Source organism: Gekko japonicus, unplaced genomic scaffold (genome assembly GCF_001447785.1).
Source record: "Gekko japonicus isolate JY-2015 unplaced genomic scaffold, Gekko_japonicus_V1.1 scaffold261, whole genome shotgun sequence".
NCBI lineage: Eukaryota > Metazoa > Chordata > Lepidosauria > Squamata > Gekkonidae > Gekko > Gekko japonicus.
Window position 1 is genome coordinate 1417763 of NW_015172558.1, and position 8225 is coordinate 1425987.

Sequence of the window (8225 nt, forward strand, 5' to 3'; positions counted from 1 at the left end):
CGCTCAGGGAGGGCTCCAGAGCAAACTAATTGATGCAGCAGCCGAATCGCTCGCTCACAACTTTAAGGCCGGTAGCTCACAAAGTAGGATTTTTACTCACAAGACTCCACAGCTTAGAGGGAACGTTGACCAAGAGTACAGAGCATCACTGCCCCAGACAGAGTGTTCCATCTATTTTTTGTTGTTGTTCAGTCGCACAGTCGAGTCCGACTCTCCGCGACCCCATGGACCAGATCCCGCCAGGCCTTTCTGTCTTCCGCTGCCCTCTGAAGTCGGCTCAATTTCACGTTCGTTGCATCGATGACACTGTCTAACCATCTCATCCTTTGCCGTCCCCGTCTTCTTTGACCTTCAATCTTTCCCAGCATCAGGGTCTTCTTCTCCAGTGAGGGCTCCCTTCTCATTGGGTGGCCAAAGTATTTGAGCTTCAGTTTCATTATCCAGGGAACAGTCAGGGTTGATTTCCACTGATGGGATGGGCCTCTGCTCCAGATGTTCAGAGGCTCCTAACTGGGTTGTCTACCTGGCGGCTCTAGACAAAGGTGGGCATCTACCTAAGGTCCAGTAAAGGACACGGGGAGTACAAACTGGCTCCGTGAAACCAAGCGGGAGAACTTGCCGGAAGGACAAGAGTCGTCTCTCCCAACATGCCAAACCCCCCCCCCCTCAACTTTCCCAGCGCACCACAAACAACTGGCATACGTGCGCATAACGGGGGGGGGGGGGGGGCTGTATTTGCAATCTGATGCCTGTGGAAGCGGACTAGGCCTCTGCTTGTCTACACGGAGAGGGGCTAAGTGGGGACGGCAAAGAAGGAACGTGGGTGGAAACAACCCTTAGGGGACTGGACTTCTCCTGCCCATGAGGTTCCTGACTTGGGAAGTGCCGCAGGCCCAATCGTGGGCCACACCTGCAGCAGAGTCAAAGCAAGGCAACGGTTCCCCCCGCAAGGCCGAAAACATAAGTAAGATCTCCCTCGAGGGGGGCTCTCTGGTCAAAAAGCAGGGATCTTGCAATACACCATCCCGTCCACTGGGCGACACTGTTGCTTAATCAACGCCCGACTGCATTTCGGCCTTGCGACTCGCTGAAGCTGCGGTTATTCTTCCGGGATGGATTTGGCAGCGTAAAATGAGGTTTAGGTTTATCTGAGCCCATCGCAGGCAAAAGCGGATCCTGATAACCGTAAGGGGAGCCAGTTCGAATCCACCTTTCTTTCTCTCCCACCCCAGCCCCGTCATTAGAAGAGCAACGACCCCATGAAGCCTTGTACCAAAATAAAATAAAGTACCTCTCCCGGGGTTACCAACAATGTTCCCTCTAAGCTGCAGAGCCTTGTGGGCAAAAATGCTACTTTGTGAGCCACTGGCATTAAAGTTGTGAGCGGGCGATCTGACTAATGCATAAATTAGTTTGCTCTGGAGCCCTCCTTCCTGAGCAAACACAAAAATGTGTGAGCCGGAGGTTAAAAACCTGTGAGCTAGCTCACACTCACTCAGCTTAGAGGGTAACTTACCAGGCCTCAAGCTTCAGCTCTGAAACCCCAGGCCTGGGTACTCATTTTTGGGCCGTGCTCTGAAATCTCAAGGCCATCAGCTAGCTCACACACTCGGTGGCATCTTTGTAGGCTTCCTGTTGCAATTCCCCAAGGCCTTCATCCGGGGGTCTCGTCTAGCCCTGATACAGGACGGCTTCTGAGAAAGCAAGGGATCATACGTGTCACCTGACATGCACAGAGCGCATGCGCTTCACCAAGGGACCGCAGATCCTCTTGGGAACTTGCGGAGCTGACTGTACAGAGCCTTACTATCACCCCCACAAAGCCAAGCCACGTCCGCTGTGACAGGCCATGTCCGAGCTAGAACCCTAGTGCCTGCCAGGGGCTCTCGAAGGCCGCGTTTCCCAACCTATGGGTCGGGACGCAAAAGCGGGTCACGAAGCCTCTGAAAGTGAGTTGCGGGCCAGCCCTTCCTCATGCCTCCCCCCCCCCCCCCCACACCGGTCCCTTTCCTTTGTGCTCGTTCGTATTTCGGAAACCAAGATCTGAGCCTGGAAACGGCGTCTTCCGTGCCACACACCAGCTGATCATTTTTTCTTCACTGCATAGAGATGCTGGTCAAGTAAAACATGTCAAGACGGTTATGAGCGTGAGTTTCTTAGAATCTTAGGGGGGATTAGTTAAAGGTAAAGGTAAAGGTTCCCTTGCTCGAAAGCCAGTCGAGTCCGACTCTAGGGTTGCGGTGCTCATCTCCGTTTCAAAGCCGAAGAGCCAGCGCTGTCCGAAGACGTTTCCGTGGTCATGTGGCCAGCATGACTCAACACCAAGGCGCACGGAACGCTGTTCCCTTCCCACCGAAGTGGTCCCTATTTATCTACTTGCAGTTTCTTGCTTTCGAACTGCTAGGTTGGCAGGAGCTGGGACTAGAGACGGGAGCTCACTCCGTCACGTGGCGCACTCGGGTCTTGAACTGCTGAACTACTGACCTTCCACAGCCTACAGTTCAGCGTCTTAACCACTTGAGCCACCGCAGCTCCATTATTAGGGGGGATTAGAGGGAGGCCAAAGGCTGGAATGTAGCCTCCATAGGCAAAAGGTGTGCATGTCAGAACGCCACTTGCTTGGGGTTCGTAGCGGGGGCAGCTGTGTGCCCTTTGGGCGACGTTTATTGGTTTCTCAAAAAAAACACCCATCTGCTTAGCACAGGGGTGTCAAACATAAGGCCCGGGGGCCAGATCTGGCTCGCCTTGGGCTCTTATGCGGCCCGTGAGCCATTGGTGCAAGGGAAGGAGCATGAGACTGCCAGGGCCGGCTCCAGCTTATTTTGCACCCTAGGCGAGGATCCCTTCCCCCCCCCCCCGTGCGCCCACCAATTTTCAAAAATAAATGCATTTTAGGAAGAATGAAAAATACAAATAATCAAGAAACTCCCAGAGTACGGGGCCGGGTGCAGTTTGGTGCCCCTAAGGGCCATCCCGCTCTAGGCGATCGCCTAGTTCGCCTAGTGAGTGAGCCGGCCCTGGAAACTGCTCAGGGGGAAGTAGGCAGAGCACGGCGGAACGTTCTCTGCAGCAGCCAAGCAGTGTGGGAATGTCTGGCTCTCCAGTCTGCCCATATGGGTTTTCCTTTGCACCCCCCTCCCAGCCCAGGGGGCCTTGCCGCGAGGATACACCCACTCGGAGCTTACCAGCTGCTGTCCTTTATACAGTTTATATCTCCTGTACTTGCCATTATGATTTAAAGCCAGTTTGGTGTAGTGGTTAGGAGTGCGGACTCTAATCTGGGAGAACCGGGTTTGATTCCCCACTCCTCCACTTGCAGCTGCTGGATGACCTTGGGTCAGTCATAAGTTCCCCCAGAGCCAGTTTGGTGTAGAGGGTTGAGTGCGCGGACTCTAATCTGGGAGAACCGGGTTTGATTCCCCACTCCTCCTCCACTTGCACCTGACTGGATGACCTTGGGCAAGCCGTAGTTCTGATAAGAGCTGTTCTCGAAAAAGAGCAGTTTCTGTCAGAGCTCTCTCATCCCCACCCACCTCACAGGGTGTCTGTTGTGGGGAGGGGAAGGGAAAGGAGTTTGTCAGCCGCTCTGAGACTCCTTTGGGTAGTGAAGGGCAGTGGGGTATAAATCCAATCTCTTCTTCTTCTTTTTTATGGCACACAATGGCCCGGCCCGACAAAGTGACATTTATGTCAGATCGGGCCCTCGTAACAAATGAGTTCGACACCTCTGGCTTAGCCACGGCGGGAAAAATGGAATTGTAAACCAGATGGGTGCCGAGGTCACGGTTTGCCTAGGATGTCAAAAACCCTTGGATGGGTCAGTGTACCAAGGAAATTTGGACTTGTGGGCCACGGCACCCAAAAGGTTGGGAATTGCTGCTCTGAGGTACAAAGGCATTTCCCAGCCCTACTATCGGAGGCCCGTCTGTGGCTGCCTGGATGTAAATAATGGGGATATTCTGCTTGCAAAAATGCATGAAGGCTCAGTTCCTCCCTTGCTTTAAAAGCCTGAATGAAGGGGGGGGGGGACACACCGCTACACCTCACCTTTAGTTGAAGGCATGATCCCACTGTGGGTCAAACCCCACCAGCTGAAAACTGAGCAAAGCCCACCCCATCTAATCGGGGAGGGGGAGGAAGAGGAGGAGAAGACTGGATTTATACCCCGCCCTTCACTACCCAAAGGAGGCTCAGAGCGGCTGACAAACTCCTTTCCCTTCCCCTCCGCAAAACAGACACCCTGTGAGGCCGGTGGGGCTGAGAGAGCTCCGAGAGAACTGCTCGTGAGAGAACAGCTCTGAAAGAACTTGTGACTGACCCAAGGTCACACCAGCAGCTGCATGTAGAGGAGAGGGGGGAAATCAAACCCGGTTCTCCCAGATTAGAGTCCGCGCACCTAACCACTACAACCAAACAACTTCCAGAGCTCTCCACCACCAGAAGTGCGTGTGAAAACAAGGCCACTGGGCGAACAAGAGGACCAGCACGTCACTCGCCCAAAGGTGCGCGAAAAGGCACCGCCCCCTCACCTGAGATCTCGCAGGCATTTGCAGTGTTTCAACATGTCCATGAGGGCCGCCATGTACGCCACTTTACCCATCATGCCCAGGTTGGCCAAGGAGAGAGTCCGCAGGTGCTGGCACCGGGCCCCGATGCTCACGAGCCCGGAGCCTGTGAGGATATTGGGCAGCTGCGCCAAGGTGAGGCTCTGCAAAAAAGCCAGCTGGCCGATGGCAGCCACCTCGGAGTCCCCCACCCTGCTGCGCCCGGCCGCAGGGGGGCAGCGAGTTCCGGATCACCGGCTCATTCCAGGGCATGGCCGAGAAGCTGGACCCGATCAGCTCCAGCTTGGTCAGGTACGGGAGGCTGGCGAGGAGGGCCCAGAACACAGAGGGCTTGGCGCTCCCCTGCTCCAGCAAGTTCCGGGGGCACGGCTGCACCTCGATCCGGACCTTCTTCCCGAAGCCTTGCGGTGACGCCCTGCTCACCGGCTGCACGGAGGGCCTGTCGGCAGCGGCGGCGGCGGCGGAGGGGTCGGCGACGGAGCAGACGGGCAGGGCCAGGGAGAGGAGGTGCTTCAGGCGGGCGAGGAGCTGGCACAGGTGCTTGTCGGGGCCGTCGGCGTTGTGGTGGTGGGCGGCGGAGAGGTTCAGGTGCCGGAGGCCGCTGAAGGAGGCGACGAGGGTCTCCACGATGCCACTGTCAACGTTGTCCTCGGCCCTGCGCAGCAGGGAGCCCGGGGAGAGGCAGTGGACGCAGCCGCTGAGGTTGAGGCCCACCAGGCTGCGGTGATCCTTGCTGCCGTTGAGGACCCGCTGGACGAGCTGGCCGCTGGACAAGCGGCTGAAGCTGAAGTAGACGGGGTTGCTGAACTTCAGGTGCTGGAGGAGGCTGGAGCCGTTCATCCAGGAGCGGGGGAGCTGGAGGGCGTCCGGCGTCACACTCCGGGCCATGGAGTCCAGGAGGTTCTTTTTTTAAAATAACTCTTTTTATTGGATTTTCACAATATCGTCGCATCATTTAACACTTATTATATAACACGTAACGTTTTTTCCCATTGACATTAACATTTTTTTTTTTTGCCATAACATTTAATTCATAACTCGTGATATTTCAATTTAGGTTAAACAATGAACTAGGAGGTTCTTGACGGTGCAGCTCTCGGCGAAGCTGCCGGGGGCGGAGATGAGGAAGGCGTGGAGCTTCTCTGGTGTCCGGGCGCTCAGCACTGCCAGGTAGAGCCTCATAACCTCCTGGTTGACCAGGCCGGGTGCCAGGCGTAGAAGACCCGCAGATTCTGGTAGTGGGGGACGTTGCTCTCGCCCACCATCAGCTGGCCGGAGAGGATAAAGCACGAGCGGTCTAGGATCTCGAAGTGGAGGAGGAGCTTCTCCAAGCTGGTGCAGCAGGGGACCACCCCGTAGGAGCGGGTGTAGAGGGTCTGCTTCAGCTCCAGCACCCGGCTCAGGGTGGCCTTGCACTCACTGCTCAGGTGGGAGGCGTCAAAGCCCAGGTTGACGTCGATGGTCAGCGAGCGGAGGCGTGGCAAAGCTGAGAGCATGTTGGAGAGGCAGAGGGAGGTCAGGGGGCAGCCGGACAGTCCATTCTGGCTCCCTCCCCCCACCCTCACAAACCACAACCCAAAATACAACAACCCCAATTCACTAACCATTAAAATGCCACAGTAAAACCTAGAATTTCCTAATCAAGCACCCACACACACACTCCCTTCCTCCCTAATAATAATGTTAACCCTATATAATGTACCCTACATCTACTAGGCCAGTTAGAAAGAGAAAAACTATATATCTGTCAAAAATTGGGAGGGAGACAATTGTGAAGCCACCTGGGTGGATATTTTACGGCCTGGAGTGATTGAAAAACCCTCCTCGGCGGTAGAACCCTGGCCTGTCAGTGTCTGGCAACAGTACAGCAGCTTACTCCTTGAGGAAACCACCCCGGGAGAGGTTCCTGGTTTTTTCATTAGAGCAAGAGCTCTGCCGACCGCTGGATCAATGATGGTGTTTTAGCCGAAGAAACTATCCCTCCGGCATTTAAACCTGCCTGGGCTCCCTGCCTGCCCTTCCCCAGCTCTCTCATGGCCGTGGAGCGGCCGGAGAAGGCCAGGCAGAGACAGGGCAGGCAGCTTAGATGCCTTTCTTTCCCTCCCTGGACTCGGGGAGGGAAAGAGAGGCATTGGAAGGTGCCTGCCCGGTGTTTCCCTCCCTTCCCCAAGTGTCTCTGCTGCAGTGGAAAAGCTCAGGGAGGGAAGGAGGGGTGTTCCCCTGCCTTCCCTTGGCTTCCCCAGCCAAACCACAGAGACAGGCCGGCTGGGAAGCCAAGGGAGCCCACGGGAACACGCCTGGGCTCCGGGAGCAGTAAGAGAAGGGGAGGCCGAGAGAGGAGGCTTCCCCTGGTCAGTTTCGCTCCCACCGCCTGCCAGCTGTGATGCTGAAATGGCTGAAACCTTGACATTGATGAAGGAAGCCCCAGGGGGAGGGAAGCTGGCATTGGGCTACCTGAGAGCCAACCCCACCCCCACCCCGAATAAATACCGATAAGGCACACCCCTAGTCATTCCCTTTGTCTTCTCGATATTCACCTTGTCACCAGAACGCCCCTCAGCGACGTTTAGCGCTGCACGTTGCTGTTGGGCCCCCGAAAGTTGTCCGAGGTCCCCATGGATGACCTGCGGTTTCCTTCAAGGGGGACACCTTGGCGCGGCTGGAGGGAGCCCCGGTGCCCCCTAAAGCCTGCGGGGGCTCTGGAGACCAGCGGGGTCGTCTCCATTTTAGGGAAGATAGTAAGTCGGACTTGGGCCGGTTCCAGTGGCCTACGCAGGGAGGGGCGCGGCTGGGGCTGGGGTCTTGGTGGTATACTGTCTGATTTATCTGAAGGCCTTGATGGCCGGTTCTGCCCTTTGGCAGAAGGCCCTGGCTTTGCCCCTGTCTGGAAGATGGGTGGCAGCTTCACAACCCAGTGTGTTCCGCTGTCTGGTGGTGGCTGAGGCGTTTGTTCTCTTGGCTCGATTATGCTTAGCCTCCAAGTGGACGTGTACCGCGGTCCGCGTTTGGGCAGCCTTCTCCAATTGTCATCTTTTCTGGAATCCCCAGCAGGCTGCTTTGGTCCTGATGTTTCATCTAGAAATTATTTTTCAAAAAAGAAAAGAAACGAACGGGGGCATTCAGGTTAGGACCCTTCCAACGACCAGAAGCAGCACTCAGCTCACAGACAAACCTCCAGCTGCCTTAACCCTCTGCCTTTTCGAGTGCTGACACCCTCGCTCTCAGCAGTCCCTACGAGGGCCTTGTCAACGTCCGTTCATATAGTTAAGAAGAAGACAATTGTCATCTTTTCTGGAATCCCCAGCAGGCTGCTTTGGTCCTGATGTTTCATCTAGAAATTATTTTTCAAAAAAGAAAAGAAACGAACGGGGGCATTCAGGTTAGGACCCTTCCAACGACCAGAAGCAGCACTCAGCTCACAGACAAACCTCCAGCTGCCTTAACCCTCTGCCTTTTCGAGTGCTGACACCCTCGCTCTCAGCAGTCCCTACGAGGGCCTTGTCAACGTCCCTTCATATCGTTAAGCCCCTCCTGAGGAGCACAGCGGGACGACCTCAGGCCAAGTTAAAAACGGCTGGCTTAGGCTTAAGGCCTCTCCGTGAGTTTGTGGCCACATCTGGCCCCAAAGGTCCTCAGGGCTCAGGTCACAGCCACTGTGCT

At 55.7% G+C, this 8225-nt stretch overlaps 1 pseudogene; it reads right to left on the reverse strand.

Moving 5' to 3' along the window:
- Positions 1 to 6172, reverse strand: part of LOC107118834 — a 32069-nt pseudogene extending 25897 nt beyond the window's left edge.
- Between the last annotated feature and the right edge of the window lie 2053 nt (positions 6173 to 8225).